This window comes from Ambystoma mexicanum, unplaced genomic scaffold (assembly GCF_040938575.1).
Source record: "Ambystoma mexicanum isolate Mex_15411 unplaced genomic scaffold, UKY_AmexF1_1 Mex_scaf10, whole genome shotgun sequence".
NCBI classification, from domain to species: Eukaryota; Metazoa; Chordata; class Amphibia; order Caudata; family Ambystomatidae; genus Ambystoma; species Ambystoma mexicanum.
Window position 1 is genome coordinate 3470001 of NW_027182325.1, and position 12500 is coordinate 3482500.

At 47.3% G+C, this 12500-nt stretch overlaps 29 non-coding genes and 15 pseudogenes across 29 annotated transcripts; all 44 read left to right on the forward strand.

Annotated features, from left to right (window-relative positions):
* Window positions 1-31, forward strand: part of LOC138543682 (5S ribosomal RNA) — a 109-nt pseudogene extending 78 nt beyond the window's left edge.
* A 453-nt stretch (window positions 32-484) lies between these two features.
* On the forward strand, window positions 485-603 carry LOC138541132 (5S ribosomal RNA). Its single transcript, XR_011289147.1, has one exon. It is a non-coding gene; the product is annotated as a 5S ribosomal RNA (ribosomal RNA).
* A 106-nt stretch (window positions 604-709) lies between these two features.
* LOC138545115 (5S ribosomal RNA) lies at window positions 710-828 on the forward strand. Its single transcript, XR_011290780.1, has one exon. It is a non-coding gene; the product is annotated as a 5S ribosomal RNA (ribosomal RNA).
* A 107-nt stretch (window positions 829-935) lies between these two features.
* On the forward strand, window positions 936-1054 carry LOC138537857 (5S ribosomal RNA). The gene has a single exon (XR_011285978.1). It is a non-coding gene; the product is annotated as a 5S ribosomal RNA (ribosomal RNA).
* A 106-nt stretch (window positions 1055-1160) lies between these two features.
* On the forward strand, window positions 1161-1279 carry LOC138550683 (5S ribosomal RNA). Its single transcript, XR_011294431.1, has one exon. It is a non-coding gene; the product is annotated as a 5S ribosomal RNA (ribosomal RNA).
* Window positions 1280-1385: 106 nt separating this feature from the next.
* On the forward strand, window positions 1386-1504 carry LOC138541268 (5S ribosomal RNA). Its single transcript, XR_011289277.1, has one exon. It is a non-coding gene; the product is annotated as a 5S ribosomal RNA (ribosomal RNA).
* A 106-nt stretch (window positions 1505-1610) lies between these two features.
* Window positions 1611-1719, forward strand: LOC138543683 (5S ribosomal RNA; annotated as a pseudogene).
* Window positions 1720-2182: 463 nt separating this feature from the next.
* On the forward strand, window positions 2183-2301 carry LOC138549291 (5S ribosomal RNA). Its single transcript, XR_011293073.1, has one exon. It is a non-coding gene; the product is annotated as a 5S ribosomal RNA (ribosomal RNA).
* A 106-nt stretch (window positions 2302-2407) lies between these two features.
* On the forward strand, window positions 2408-2526 carry LOC138537902 (5S ribosomal RNA). The gene has a single exon (XR_011286022.1). It is a non-coding gene; the product is annotated as a 5S ribosomal RNA (ribosomal RNA).
* Window positions 2527-2632: 106 nt separating this feature from the next.
* On the forward strand, window positions 2633-2751 carry LOC138540541 (5S ribosomal RNA). The gene has a single exon (XR_011288585.1). It is a non-coding gene; the product is annotated as a 5S ribosomal RNA (ribosomal RNA).
* A 106-nt stretch (window positions 2752-2857) lies between these two features.
* LOC138543685 (5S ribosomal RNA) lies at window positions 2858-2966 on the forward strand (annotated as a pseudogene).
* Window positions 2967-3429: 463 nt separating this feature from the next.
* Window positions 3430-3548, forward strand: LOC138547036 (5S ribosomal RNA). Its single transcript, XR_011290983.1, has one exon. It is a non-coding gene; the product is annotated as a 5S ribosomal RNA (ribosomal RNA).
* A 106-nt stretch (window positions 3549-3654) lies between these two features.
* On the forward strand, window positions 3655-3763 carry LOC138546787 (5S ribosomal RNA; annotated as a pseudogene).
* Window positions 3764-3869: 106 nt separating this feature from the next.
* Window positions 3870-3988, forward strand: LOC138551250 (5S ribosomal RNA). The gene has a single exon (XR_011294977.1). It is a non-coding gene; the product is annotated as a 5S ribosomal RNA (ribosomal RNA).
* A 106-nt stretch (window positions 3989-4094) lies between these two features.
* LOC138544395 (5S ribosomal RNA) lies at window positions 4095-4203 on the forward strand (annotated as a pseudogene).
* Window positions 4204-4309: 106 nt separating this feature from the next.
* On the forward strand, window positions 4310-4428 carry LOC138541273 (5S ribosomal RNA). The gene has a single exon (XR_011289282.1). It is a non-coding gene; the product is annotated as a 5S ribosomal RNA (ribosomal RNA).
* A 106-nt stretch (window positions 4429-4534) lies between these two features.
* On the forward strand, window positions 4535-4643 carry LOC138542862 (5S ribosomal RNA; annotated as a pseudogene).
* Window positions 4644-4749: 106 nt separating this feature from the next.
* Window positions 4750-4868, forward strand: LOC138550684 (5S ribosomal RNA). Its single transcript, XR_011294432.1, has one exon. It is a non-coding gene; the product is annotated as a 5S ribosomal RNA (ribosomal RNA).
* Window positions 4869-4974: 106 nt separating this feature from the next.
* LOC138542569 (5S ribosomal RNA) lies at window positions 4975-5093 on the forward strand (annotated as a pseudogene).
* Window positions 5094-5199: 106 nt separating this feature from the next.
* LOC138545127 (5S ribosomal RNA) lies at window positions 5200-5318 on the forward strand. The gene has a single exon (XR_011290781.1). It is a non-coding gene; the product is annotated as a 5S ribosomal RNA (ribosomal RNA).
* A 106-nt stretch (window positions 5319-5424) lies between these two features.
* Window positions 5425-5543, forward strand: LOC138550685 (5S ribosomal RNA). The gene has a single exon (XR_011294433.1). It is a non-coding gene; the product is annotated as a 5S ribosomal RNA (ribosomal RNA).
* Window positions 5544-5649: 106 nt separating this feature from the next.
* On the forward strand, window positions 5650-5768 carry LOC138537578 (5S ribosomal RNA). The gene has a single exon (XR_011285709.1). It is a non-coding gene; the product is annotated as a 5S ribosomal RNA (ribosomal RNA).
* A 106-nt stretch (window positions 5769-5874) lies between these two features.
* On the forward strand, window positions 5875-5983 carry LOC138545708 (5S ribosomal RNA; annotated as a pseudogene).
* A 463-nt stretch (window positions 5984-6446) lies between these two features.
* Window positions 6447-6565, forward strand: LOC138537799 (5S ribosomal RNA). Its single transcript, XR_011285923.1, has one exon. It is a non-coding gene; the product is annotated as a 5S ribosomal RNA (ribosomal RNA).
* A 106-nt stretch (window positions 6566-6671) lies between these two features.
* Window positions 6672-6790, forward strand: LOC138540524 (5S ribosomal RNA). The gene has a single exon (XR_011288568.1). It is a non-coding gene; the product is annotated as a 5S ribosomal RNA (ribosomal RNA).
* A 106-nt stretch (window positions 6791-6896) lies between these two features.
* Window positions 6897-7005, forward strand: LOC138543686 (5S ribosomal RNA; annotated as a pseudogene).
* Window positions 7006-7111: 106 nt separating this feature from the next.
* On the forward strand, window positions 7112-7220 carry LOC138543973 (5S ribosomal RNA; annotated as a pseudogene).
* Window positions 7221-7326: 106 nt separating this feature from the next.
* Window positions 7327-7445, forward strand: LOC138550846 (5S ribosomal RNA). The gene has a single exon (XR_011294590.1). It is a non-coding gene; the product is annotated as a 5S ribosomal RNA (ribosomal RNA).
* Window positions 7446-7551: 106 nt separating this feature from the next.
* On the forward strand, window positions 7552-7670 carry LOC138541213 (5S ribosomal RNA). Its single transcript, XR_011289225.1, has one exon. It is a non-coding gene; the product is annotated as a 5S ribosomal RNA (ribosomal RNA).
* Window positions 7671-7776: 106 nt separating this feature from the next.
* Window positions 7777-7885, forward strand: LOC138544745 (5S ribosomal RNA; annotated as a pseudogene).
* Window positions 7886-8349: 464 nt separating this feature from the next.
* Window positions 8350-8468, forward strand: LOC138549292 (5S ribosomal RNA). Its single transcript, XR_011293074.1, has one exon. It is a non-coding gene; the product is annotated as a 5S ribosomal RNA (ribosomal RNA).
* Window positions 8469-8574: 106 nt separating this feature from the next.
* On the forward strand, window positions 8575-8693 carry LOC138537903 (5S ribosomal RNA). The gene has a single exon (XR_011286023.1). It is a non-coding gene; the product is annotated as a 5S ribosomal RNA (ribosomal RNA).
* A 106-nt stretch (window positions 8694-8799) lies between these two features.
* LOC138542291 (5S ribosomal RNA) lies at window positions 8800-8918 on the forward strand. Its single transcript, XR_011290278.1, has one exon. It is a non-coding gene; the product is annotated as a 5S ribosomal RNA (ribosomal RNA).
* A 106-nt stretch (window positions 8919-9024) lies between these two features.
* On the forward strand, window positions 9025-9133 carry LOC138543687 (5S ribosomal RNA; annotated as a pseudogene).
* Window positions 9134-9596: 463 nt separating this feature from the next.
* On the forward strand, window positions 9597-9715 carry LOC138547049 (5S ribosomal RNA). Its single transcript, XR_011290985.1, has one exon. It is a non-coding gene; the product is annotated as a 5S ribosomal RNA (ribosomal RNA).
* Window positions 9716-9821: 106 nt separating this feature from the next.
* Window positions 9822-9940, forward strand: LOC138551130 (5S ribosomal RNA). The gene has a single exon (XR_011294863.1). It is a non-coding gene; the product is annotated as a 5S ribosomal RNA (ribosomal RNA).
* A 106-nt stretch (window positions 9941-10046) lies between these two features.
* Window positions 10047-10165, forward strand: LOC138537858 (5S ribosomal RNA). The gene has a single exon (XR_011285979.1). It is a non-coding gene; the product is annotated as a 5S ribosomal RNA (ribosomal RNA).
* Window positions 10166-10271: 106 nt separating this feature from the next.
* Window positions 10272-10390, forward strand: LOC138551062 (5S ribosomal RNA). The gene has a single exon (XR_011294799.1). It is a non-coding gene; the product is annotated as a 5S ribosomal RNA (ribosomal RNA).
* Window positions 10391-10496: 106 nt separating this feature from the next.
* LOC138544030 (5S ribosomal RNA) lies at window positions 10497-10605 on the forward strand (annotated as a pseudogene).
* A 463-nt stretch (window positions 10606-11068) lies between these two features.
* On the forward strand, window positions 11069-11187 carry LOC138549293 (5S ribosomal RNA). The gene has a single exon (XR_011293075.1). It is a non-coding gene; the product is annotated as a 5S ribosomal RNA (ribosomal RNA).
* Window positions 11188-11293: 106 nt separating this feature from the next.
* Window positions 11294-11412, forward strand: LOC138545138 (5S ribosomal RNA). Its single transcript, XR_011290782.1, has one exon. It is a non-coding gene; the product is annotated as a 5S ribosomal RNA (ribosomal RNA).
* Window positions 11413-11518: 106 nt separating this feature from the next.
* On the forward strand, window positions 11519-11627 carry LOC138542743 (5S ribosomal RNA; annotated as a pseudogene).
* A 105-nt stretch (window positions 11628-11732) lies between these two features.
* LOC138547127 (5S ribosomal RNA) lies at window positions 11733-11841 on the forward strand (annotated as a pseudogene).
* Window positions 11842-12295: 454 nt separating this feature from the next.
* LOC138549295 (5S ribosomal RNA) lies at window positions 12296-12414 on the forward strand. Its single transcript, XR_011293077.1, has one exon. It is a non-coding gene; the product is annotated as a 5S ribosomal RNA (ribosomal RNA).
* The last annotated feature ends 86 nt before the right edge of the window (window positions 12415-12500 follow it).

Sequence of the window (12500 nt, forward strand, 5' to 3'; positions counted from 1 at the left end):
GACTGCCTGGGAATACCAGGTGCTGTAGGCTTTTTTGTGCTCCATGATTAGTAATTGCGCAACTTCTCAATTATTTTTCAAATTTGGTATGTTTCCAAAATAATTGTATCCCGTTTTATAGCGGAAATGTTGGACAACATCATGAGGGCTGGAGCTACCTTTTTACATAGAATTAGCATACAGGTAGTGTGTTCATGGGTAATAAATCGACTTTCACATGTAATGCAGTACAGAGAATATTGAGTCCTTCAAGAGGCATGAAAGAAAACCATTATTGTGTTGATTGTTCTCTCCACCTCCCTGCAACAGACACAGGATGGATGAATTAAAGTTATCCTACCAGACATAGGAGTCCTGAATGGGCCCACCAGTCTTATATATCTCGCCTGATCGAGCGATGAGCGTGGTATCATGTTGCAAGTGGCTGCATGGCTTAGCTTACTAAATGCAAATGCATAAGAGTAATATTCTTAGCATTCCTAGAGCCTACGGCCACACCACACTGAATGCACCCAATCTCGTCTGATCTCGGAAGTTAAGCAGTGTCAGGCCTAGTTAGTACCTGGATGGGAGACCGCCTGGGAATACCAGGTGCTGTAGGCTTTTTTGTGCTCCAAGTTCAGGAAGTGAGCCCTTTCTCAATTGCCTTTTAAAACTGCAAGGTCTAGCCGACTAGATGCTTAAAAGTACAAAACTCACTAGGCCCAGAGCCTACGGCCACACCACACTGAATGCGCCTGATCTCGTCTGATCTCAGAAGCTAAGCAGTGTCGGGCCTAGTTAGTACCTGGATGGGAGACCGCCTGGGAATACCAGGTGCTGTAGGCTTTTTTGTACTCCAAGTTCAGGAAGTGAGCCATTTCTCAATTGCCTTTCAAAACTGCAAGGTCTAGCCGACTAGATGCTTAAAAGTACAAAACTCACAAGGCCAAAGAGCCTACGGCCACACCACACTGAATGCGCCTGATCTCGTCTGATCTCGGAAGCTAAGCAGTGTCGGGCCTCGTTAGTACCTGGATGGGAGACCGCCTGGGAATACCAGGTGCTGTAGGCTTTTTTGTACTCCAAGTTCAGGAAGTGAGCCATTTCTCAATTGCCTTTCAAAACTGCAAGGTCTAGCCGACTAGATGCTTAAAAGTACAAAACTCACAAGAACCAGAGCCTACGGCCACACCACACTGAATGCGCCCGATCTCGTCTGATCTCGGAAGCTAAGCAGTGTCGGGCCTCGTTAGTACCTGGATGGGAGACCGCCTGGGAATACCAGGTGCTGTAGGCTTTTTTGTGCTCCAAGTTCAGGAAGTGAGCCATTTCTCAATTGCCTTTCAAAACTGCAAGGTCTAGCTGACTAGATGCTTAAAAGTACAAAACTCACTAGACCCAGAGCCTACGGCCACACCACACTGATTGCGCCCGATCTCGTCTGATCTCGGAAGCTAAGCAGTGTCCGGCCTAGTTAGTACCTGGATGGGAGACCACCTGGGAATACCAGGTGCTGTAGGCTTTTTTGTGCTCCAAGTTCAGGAAGTGAGCCATTTCACAATTGCCTTTCAAAACTGCAAGGTCTAGCCGACTAGATGCTTAAAAGTACAAAACTCACTAGGCCCAGAGCCTACGGCCACACCACACTGAATGCGCCCGATCTCGGAAGCTAAGCAGGGTCGGGCCTAGTTAGTACCTGGATGGGAGACTGCCTGGGAATACCAGGTGCTGTAGGCTTTTTTGTGCTCCATGATTAGTAATTGCGCAACTTCTCAATTATTTTTCAAATTTGGTATGTTTCCAAAATAATTGTATCCCGTTTTATAGCGGAAATGTTGGACAACATCATGAGGGCTGAAGCTACCTTTTTACATAGAATTAGCATACAGGTAGTGTGTTCATGGGTAATAAATCGACTTTCACATGTAATGCAGTACAGAGAATATTGAGTCCTTCAAGAGGCATGAAAGAAAACCATTATTGTGTTGATTGTTCTCTCCACCTCCCTGCAACAGACACAGGATGGATGAATTAAAGTTATCCTACCAGACATAGGAGTCCTGAATGGGCCCACCAGTCTTATATATCTCGCCTGATCGAGCCTGATCGAGCGATGAGCGTGGTATCATGTTGCAAGTGGCTGCATGGCTTAGCTTACTAAATGCAAATGCATAAGAGTAATATTCTTAGCATTCCTAGAGCCTACGGCCACACCACACTGAATGCACCCGATCTCGTCTGATCTCGGAAGTTAAGCAGTGTCAGGCCTAGTTAGTACCTGGATGGGAGACCGCCTGGGAATACCAGGTGCTGTAGGCTTTTTTGTACTCCAAGTTCAGGAAGTGAGCCATTTCTCAATTGCCTTTCAAAACTGCAAGGTCTAGCCGACTAGATGCTTAAAAGTACAAAACTCACAAGGCCCAGAGCCTACGGCCACACCACACTGAATGCGTCCGATCTCGTCTGATCTCGGAAGCTAAGCAGTGTCGGGCCTCGTTAGTACTTGGATGGGAGACCGCCTGGGAATACCAGGTGCTGTAGGCTTTTTTGTGCTCCAAGTTCAGGAAGTGAGCCATTTCTCAATTGCCTTTCAAAACTGCAAGGTCTAGCTGACTAGATGCTTAAAAGTACAAAACTCACAAGGCCCAGAGCCTACGGCCACACCACACTGATTGCGCCCGATCTAGTCTGATCTCGGAAGCTAAGCAGTGTCGGGCCTAGTTAGTACCTGGATGGGAGACCACCTGGGAATACCAGGTGCTGTAGGCTTTTTTGTGCTCCAAGTTCAGGAAGTGAGCCATTTCACAATTGCCTTTCAAAACTGCAAGGTCTAGCCGACTAGATGCTTAAAAGTACAAAACTCACTAGGCCCAGAGCCTACGGCCACACCACACTGAATGCGCCCGATCTCGGAAGCTAAGCAGGGTCGGGCCTAGTTAGTACCTGGATGGGAGACTGCCTGGGAATACCAGGTGCTGTAGGCTTTTTTGTGCTCCATGATTAGTAATTGCGCAACTTCTCAATTATTTTTCAAATTTGGTATGTTTCCAAAATAATTGTATCCCGTTTTATAGCGGAAATGTTGGACAACATCATGAGGGCTGGAGCTACCTTTTTACATAGAATTAGCATACAGGTAGTGTGTTAATGGGTAATAAATCGACTTTCACATGTAATGCAGTACAGAGAATATTGAGTCCTTCAAGAGGCATGAAAGAAAACCATTATTGTGTTGATTGTTCTCTCCACCTCCCTGCAACAGACACAGGATGGATGAATTAAAGTTATCCTACCAGACATAGGAGTCCTGAATGGGCCCACCAGTCTTATATATCTCGCCTGATCGAGCCTGATCGAGCGATGAGCGTGGTATCATGTTGCAAGTGGCTGCATGGCTTAGCTTACTAAATGCAAATGCATAAGAGTAATATTCTTAGCATTCCTAGAGCCTACGGCCACACCACACTGAATGCACCCGATCTCGTCTGATCTCGGAAGTTAAGCAGTGTTAGGCCTAGTTAGTACCTGGATGGGAGACCGCCTGGGAATACCAGGTGCTGTAGGCTTTTTTGTGCTCCAAGTTCAGGAAGTGAGCCCTTTCTCAATTGCCTTTCAAAACTGCAAGGTCTAGCCGACTAGATGCTTAAAAGTACAAAACTCACTAGGCCCAGAGCCTACGGCCACACCACACTGAATTCGTCTGATCTCAGAAACTAAGCAGTGTCGGGCCTAGTTAGTACCTGGATGGGAGACTGCCTGGGAATACCAGGTGCTGTAGGCTTTTTTGTACTCCAAGTTCAGGAAGTAAGCCATTCCTCAATTGCCTTTCAAAACTGCAAGGTCTAGCCGACTAGATGCTTAAAAGTACAAAACTCACAAGTCCCAGAGCCTACGGCCACACCACACTGAATGCGCCCGATCTCGTCTGATCTCGGAAGCTAAGCAGTGTCGGGCCTCGTTAGTACCTAGATGGGAGACCGCCTGGGAATACCAGGTGCTGTAGGCTTTTTTGTGCTCCAAGTTCAGGAAGTGAGCCATTTCTCAATTGCCTTTCAAAACTGCAAGGTCTAGCTGACTAGATGCTTAAAAGTACAAAACTCACTAGGCCCAGAGCCTACGGCCACACCACACTGATTGCATCTGATCTCGGAAGCTAAGCAGTGTCAGGCCTAGTTAGTACCTGGATGGGAGACCACCTGGGAATACCAGGTGCTGTAGGCTTTTTTGTGCTCCAAGTTCAGGAAGTGAGCCATTTCACAATTGCCTTTCAAAACTGCAAGGTCTAGCCGACTAGATGCTTAAAAGTACAAAACTCACTAAGCCCAGAGCCTACGGCCACACCACACTGAATGCGACCGATCTCATCTGATCTCAGAAGCTAAGCAGTGTCGGGCCTAGTTAGTACCTGGATGGGAGACCGCCTGGGAATACCAGGTGCTGTAGGCTTTTTTGTGCTCCAAGTTCAGGAAGTGAGCCATTTCACAATTGCCTTTCAAAACTGCAAGGTCTAGCCGACTAGATGCTTAAAAGTACAAAACTCAATAGGCCCAGAGCCTACGGCCACACCACACTGAATGCGCCCGATCTCGGAAGCTAAGCAGGGTCGGGCCTAGTTAGTACCTGGATGGGAGACCGCCTGGGAATACCAGGTGCTGTAGGCTTTTTTGTACTCCAAGTTCAGGAAGTGAGCCATTTCTCAATTGCCTTTCAAAACTGCAAGGTCTAGCCGACTAGATGCTTAAAAGTACAAAACTCACAAGGCCCAGAGCCTACGGCCACACCACACTGAATGCGCCCGATCTCGTCTGATCTCGGAAGCTAAGCAGTGTCGGGCCTCGTTAGTACCTGGATGGGAGACCGCCTGGGAATACCAGGTGCTGTAGGCTTTTTTGTGCTCCAAGTTCAGGAAGTGAGCCATTTCTCAATTGCCTTTCAAAACTGCAAGGTCTAGCTGACTAGATGCTTAAAAGTACAAAACTCACTAGGCCCAGAGCCTACGACCACACCACACTGATTGCGCCCGATCTCGTCTGATCTCAGAAGCTAAGCAGTGTCAGGCCTAGTTAGTACCTGGATGGGAGACCACCTGGGAATACCAGGTGCTGTAGGCTTTTTTGTGCTCCAAGTTCAGGAAGTGAGCCATTTCACAATTGCGTTTCAAAACTGCAAGGTCTAGCCGACTAGATGCTTAAAAGTACAAAACTCACTAGGCCCAGAGCCTACGGCCACACCACACTGAATGCGCCTGATCTCGTCTGATCTCAGAAGCTAAGCAGTGTCGGGCCTAGTTAGTACCTGGATGGGAGACCGCCTGGGAATACCAGGTGCTGTAGGCTTTTTTGTACTCCAAGTTCAGGAAGTGAGCCATTTCTCAATTGCCTTTCAAAACTGCAAGGTCTAGCCGACTAGATGCTTAAAAGTACAAAACTCACAAGGCCCAGAGCCTACGGCCACACCACACTGAATGCGCCCGATCTCGTCTGATCTCGGAAGCTAAGCAGTGTCGGGCCTCGTTAGTACCTGGATGGGAGACCGCCTGGGAATACCAGGTGCTGTAGGCTTTTTTGTGCTCCAAGTTCAGGAAGTGAGCCATTTCTCAATTGCCTTTCAAAACTGCAAGGTCTAGCTGACTAGATGCTTAAAAGTACAAAACTCACTAGGCCTAGAGCCTACGGCCACACCACACTGATTGCGCCCGATCTCGTCTGATCTCGGAAGCTAAGCAGTGTTGGGCCTAGTTAGTACCTGGATGGGAGACCACCTGGGAATACCAGGTGCTGTAGGCTTTTTTGTGCTCCAAGTTCAGGAAGTGAGCCATTTCACAATTGCCTTTCAAAACTGCAAGGTCTAGCCGACTAGATGCTTAAAAGTACAAAACTCACTAGGCCCAGAGCCTACGGCCACACCACACTGAATGCGCCCGATCTCGGAAGCTAAGCAGGGTCGGGCCTAGTTAGTACCTGGATGGGAGACTGCCTGGTAATACCAGGTGCTGTAGGCTTTTTTGTGCTCCATGATTAGTAATTGCGCAACTTCTCAATTATTTTTCAAATTTGGTATGTTTCCAAAATAATTGTATCCCGTTTTATAGCGGAAATGTTGGACAACATCATGAGGGCTGGAGCTACCTTTTTACATTGAATTAGCTTACAGGTAGTGTGTTCATGGGTAATAAATCGACTTTCACATGTAATGCAGTACAGAGAATATTGAGTCCTTCAAGAGGCATGAAAGAAAACCATTATTGTGTTGATTGTTCTCTCCACCTCCCTGCAACAGACACAGGATGGATGAATTAAAGTTATCCTACCAGACATAGGAGTCCTGAATGGTCCCACCAGTCTTATATATCTCGCCTGATCGAGCCTGATCGAGCGATGAGCGTGGTATCATGTTGCAAGTGGCTGCATGGCTTAGCTTACTAAATGCAAATGCATAAGAGTAATATTCTTAGCATTCCTAGAGCCTACGGCCACACCACACTGAATGCACCCGATCTCGTCTGATCTTGGAAGTTAAGCAGTGTCAGGCCTAGTTAGTACCTGGATGGGAGACCGCCTGGGAATACCAGGTGCTGTAGGCTTTTTTGTGCTCCAAGTTCAGGAAGTGAGCCCTTTCTCAATTGCCTTTTAAAACTGCAAGGTCTAGCCGACTAGATGCTTAAAAGTACAAAAATCACTAGGCCCAGAGCCTACGGCCACACCACACTGAATGCGCCTGATCTCGTCTGATCTCAGAAGCTAAGCAGTGTCGTGCCTAGTTAGTACCTGGATGGGAGACCACCTGGGAATACCAGGTGCTGTAGGCTTTTTTTGTGCTCCAAGTTCAGGAAGTGAGCCATTTCACAATTGCCTTTCAAAACTGCAAGGTCTAGCCGACTAGATGCTTAAAAGTACAAACTCACTAGGCCCAGAGCCTACGGCCACACCACACTGAATGCGCCCGATCTCGGAAGCTAAGCAGGGTCGGGCCTAGTTAGTACCTGGATGGGAGACTGCCTGGGAATACCAGGTGCTGTAGGCTTTTTTGTGCTCCAAGTTCAGGAAGTGAGCCATTTCTCAATTGCCTTTCAAAACTGCAAGGTCTAGCTGACTAGATGCTTAAAAGTACAAAACTCACTAGGCCCAGAGCCTACGGCCACACCACACTGATTGCGTCTGATCTCGGAAGCTAAGCAGTGTCGGGCCTAGTTAGTACCTGGATGGGAGACCACCTGGGAATACCAGGTGCTGTAGGCTTTTTTGTGCTCCAAGTTCAGGAAGTGAGCCATTTCACAATTGCCTTTTAAAACTGCAAGGTCTAGCCGACTAGATGCTTAAAAGTACAAAACTCACTAAGCCCAGAGCCTACGGCCACACCACACTGAATGCGCCCGATCTCATCTGATCTCAGAAGCTAAGCAGTGTCGGGCCTAGTTAGTACCTGGATGGGAGACCACCTGGGAATACCAGGTGCTGTAGGCTTTTTTGTGCTCCAAGTTCAGGAAGTGAGCCATTTCACAATTGCCTTTCAAAACTGCAAGGTCTAGCCGACTAGATGCTTAAAAGTACAAAACTCACTAAGCCCAGAGCCTACGGCCACACCACACTGAATGCGCCCGATCTCATCTGATCTCAGAAGCTAAGCAGTGTCGGGCCTAGTTAGTACCTGGATAGGAGACCGCCTGGGAATACCAGGTGCTGTAGGCTTTTTTGTGCTCCAAGTTCAGGAAGTGAGCCATTTCACAATTGCCTTTCAAAACTGCAAGGTCTAGCCGACTAGATGCTTAAAAGTACAAAACTCACTAGGCCCAGAGCCTACGGCCACACCACACTGAATGCGCCCGATCTCAGAAGCTAAGCAGGGTCGGGCCTAGTTAGTACTTGGATGGGAGACTGCCTGGGAATACCAGGTGCTGTAGGCTTTTTTTGTGCTCCATGATTAGTAATTGCGCAACTTCTCAATTATTTTTCAAATTTGGTATGTTTCCAAAATAATTGTATCCCGTTTTATAGCGGAAATGTTGGACAACATCATGAGGGCTGGAGCTACCTTTTTACATAGAATTAGCATACAGGTAGTGTGTTCATGGGTAATAAATCGACTTTCACATGTAATGCAGTACAGAGAATATTGAGTCCTTCAAGAGGCATGAAAGAAAACCATTATTGTGTTGATTGTTCTCTCCACCTCCCTGCAACAGACACAGGATGGATGAATTAAAGTTATCCTACCAGACATAGGAGTCCTGAATGGGCCCACCAGTCTTATATATCTCGCCTGATCGAGCCTGATCGAGCGATGAGCGTGGTATCATGTTGCAAGTGGCTGCATGGCTTAGCTTACTAAATGCAAATGCATAAGAGTAATATTCTTAGCATTCCTAGAGCCTACGGCCACACCACACTGAATGCACCCGATCTCGTCTGATCTCGGAAGTTAAGCAGTGTCAGGCCTAGTTAGTACCTGGATGGGAGACCGCCTGGGAATACCAGGTGCTGTAGGCTTTTTTGTACTCCAAGTTCAGGAAGTGAGCCATTTCTCAATTGCCTTTCAAAACTGCAAGGTCTAGCCGACTAGATGCTTAAAAGTACAAAACTCACAAGGCCCAGAGCCTACGGCCACACCACACTGAATGCGTCCGATCTCGTCTGATCTCGGAAGCTAAGCAGTGTCGGGCCTCGTTAGTACTTGGATGGGAGACCGCCTGGGAATACCAGGTGCTGTAGGCTTTTTTGTGCTCCAAGTTCAGGAAGTGAGCCATTTCTCAATTGCCTTTCAAAACTGCAAGGTCTAGCTGACTAGATGCTTAAAAGTACAAAACTTACAAGGCCCAGAGCCTACGGCCACACCACACTGATTGCGCCCGATCTAGTCTGATCTCGGAAGCTAAGCAGTGTCGGGCCTAGTTAGTACCTGGATGGGAGACCACCTGGGAATACCAGGTGCTGAAGGCTTTTTTGTGCTCCAAGTTCAGGAAGTGAGCCATTTCACAATTGCCTTTCAAAACTGCAAGGTCTAGCCGACTAGATGCTTAAAAGTACAAAACTCACTAGGCCCAGAGCCTACGGCCACACCACACTGAATGCGCCCGATCTCGGAAGCTAAGCAGGGTCGGGCCTAGTTAGTACCTGGATGGGAGACTGCCTGGGAATACCAGGTGCTGTAGGCTTTTTTGTGCTCCATGATTAGTAATTGCGCAACTTCTCAATTATTTTTCAAATTTGGTATGTTTCCAAAATAATTGTATCCCGTTTTATAGCGGAAATGTTGGACAACATCATGAGGGCTGGAGCTACCTTTTTACATAGAATTAGCATACAGGTAGTGTGTTCATGGGTAATAAATCGACTTTCACATGTAATGCAGTACAGAGAATATTGAGTCCTTCAAGAGGCATGAAAGAAAACCATTATTGTGTTGATTGTTCTCTCCACCTCCCTGCAACAGACACAGGATGGATGAATTAAAGTTATCCTACCAGACATAGGAGTCCTGAATGGGCCCACCAGTCTTATATATCTCGCCTGATCGAGCCTGATCGAGCGATGAGCGTGGTATCATGTTGCAAGTGGCTGCATGGCTTAGCTTACTAAATGCAAATGCATAAGAGTAATATTCTTAGCATTCCTAGAGCCTACGGCCACACCACACTGAATGCACCCGATCTCGTCTGATCTCGGAAGTTAAGCAGTGTTAGGCCTAGTTAGTACCTGGATGGGAGACCGCCTGGGAATACCAGGTGCTGTAGGCTTTTTTGTGCTCCAAGTTCAGGAAGTGAGCCCTTTCTCAATTGCCTTTCAAAACTGCAAGGTCTAGCCGACTAGATGCTTAAAAGTACAAAACTCACTAGGCCCAGAGCCTACGGCCACACCACACTGAATGCGCCTGATCTCGTCTGATCTCAGAAGCTAAGCAGGGTCGGGCCTAGTTAGTACCTGGATGGGAGACCGCCTGGGAATACCAGGTGCTGTAGGCTTTTTTGTACTCCAAGTTCAGGAAGTGAGCCATTTCTCAATTGCCTTTCAAAACTGCAAGGTCTAGCCGACTAGATGCTTAAAAGTACAAAACTCACAAGGCCCAGAGCCTACGGCCACACCACACTGAATGCGCCTGATCTCGTCTGATCTCGGAAGCTAAGCAGTGTCGGGCCTCGTTAGTACCTGGATGGGAGACCGCCTGGGAATACCAGGTGCTGTAGGCTTTTTTGTGCTCCAAGTTCAGGAAGTGAGCCATTTCTCAATTGCCTTTCAAAACTGCAAGGTCTAGCTGACTAGATGCTTAAAAGTACAAAACTCACTAGGCCCAGAGCCTACGGCCACACCACACTGATTGCGCCTGATCTCGTCTGATCTCGGAAGCTAAGCAGTGTCGGGCCTAGTTAGTACCTGGATGGGAGACCACCTGGGAATACCAGGTGCTGTAGGCTTTTTTGTGCTCCAAGTTCAGGAAGTGAGCCATTTCACAATTGCCTTTCAAAACTGCAAGGTCTAGCCGACTAGATGCTTAAAAGTACAAAACTCACTAGGCCCAGAGCCTACGGCCACACCACACTGAATGCGCCCGATCTCGGAAGCTAAGCAGGGTCGGGCCTAGTTAGTACCTAGATGGGAGACTGCCTGGGAATACCAGGTGCTGTAGGCTTTTTTGTGCTCCATGATTAGTAATTGCGCAACTTCTCAATTATTTTTCAAATTTGGTATGTTTCCAAAATAATTGTATCCCGTTTTATAGCGGAAATGTTGGACAACATCATGAGGGCTGGAGCTACCTTTTTACATAGAATTAGCATACAGGTAGTGTGTTCATGGGTAATAAATCGACTTTCACATGTAATGCAGTACAGAGAATATTGAGTCCTTCAAGAGGCATGAAAGAAAACCATTATTGTGTTGATTGTTCTCTCCACCTCCCTGCAACAGACACAGGATGGATGAATTAAAGTTATCCTACCAGACATAGGAGTCCTGAATGGGCCCACCAGTCTTATATATCTCGCCTGATCGAGCCTGATCGAGCGATGAGCGTGGTATCATGTTGCAAGTGGCTGCATGGCTTAGCTTACTAAATGCAAATGCATAAGAGTAATATTCTTAGCATTCCTAGAGCCTACGGCCACACCACACTGAATGCACCCGATCTCGTCTGATCTCGGAAGTTAAGCAGTGTCAGGCCTAGTTAGTACCTGGATGGGAGACCGCCTGGGAATACCAGGTGCTGTAGGCTTTTTTGTGCTCCAAGTTCAGGAAGTGAGCCCTTTCTCAATTGCCTTTTAAAACTGCAAGGTCTAGCCGACTAGATGCTTAAAAGTACAAAACTCACTAGGCCCAGAGCCTACGGCCACACCACACTGAATGCGCCTGATCTCGTCTGATCTCAGAAGCTAAGCAGTGTCGGGCCTAGTTAGTACCTGGATGGGAGACCGCCTGGGAATACCAGGTGCTGTAGGCTTTTTTGTACTCCAAGTTCAGGAAGTGAGCCATTTCTCAATTGCCTTTCAAAACTGCAAGGTCTAGCCGACTAGATGCTTAAAAGTACAAAACTCACTAGGCCCTGAGCCTACGGCCACACCACACTGAATGCGCCTGATCTCGGAAGCTAAGCAGTGTCGGGCCTAGTTAGTACCTGGATGGGAGACCACCTGGGAATACCAGGTGCTGTAGGCTTTTTTGTGCTCCAAGTTCAGGAAGTGAGCCATTTCACAATTGCCTTTCAAAACTGCAAGGTCTAGCCGACTAGATGCTTAAAAGTACAAACTCACTAGGCCCAGAGGCTACGGCCACACCACACTGAATGCGCCCGATCTCAGAAGCTAAGCAGGGTCAGGCCTAGTTAGTACCTGGATGGGAGACTGCCTGGGAATACCAGGTGCTGTAGGCTTTTTTTGTGCTCCATGATTAGTAATTGCGCAACTTCTCAATTATTTTTCAAATTTGGTATGTTTCCAAAATAATTGTATCCCGTTTTATAGCGGAAATGTTGGACAACATCATGAGGGCTGGAGCTACCTTTTTACATAGAATTAGCATACAGGTAGTGTGTTCATGGGTAATAAATCGACTTTCACATGTAATGCAGTACAGAGAATATTGAGTCCTTCAAGAGGCATGAAAGAAAACCATTATTGTGTTGATTGTTCTCTCCACCTCCCTGCAACAGACACAGGATGGATGAATTAAAGTTATCCTACCAGACATAGGAGTCCTGAATGGGCCCACCAGTCTTATATATCTCGCCTGATCGAGCGATGAGCGTGGTATCATGTTGCAAGTGGCTGCATGGCTTAGCTTACTAAATGCAAATGCATAAGAGTAATATTCTTAGTATTCCTAGAGCCTACGGCCACACCACACTGAATGCACCCGATCTCGTCTGATCTCGGAAGTTAAGCAGTGTCAGGCCTAGTTAGTACCTGGATGGGAGACCGCCTGGGAATACCAGGTGCTGTAGGCTTTTTTGTGCTCCAAGTTCAGGAAGTGAGCCATTTCACAATTGCCTTTCAAAACTGCAAGGTCTAGCCGACTAGATGCTTAAAAGTA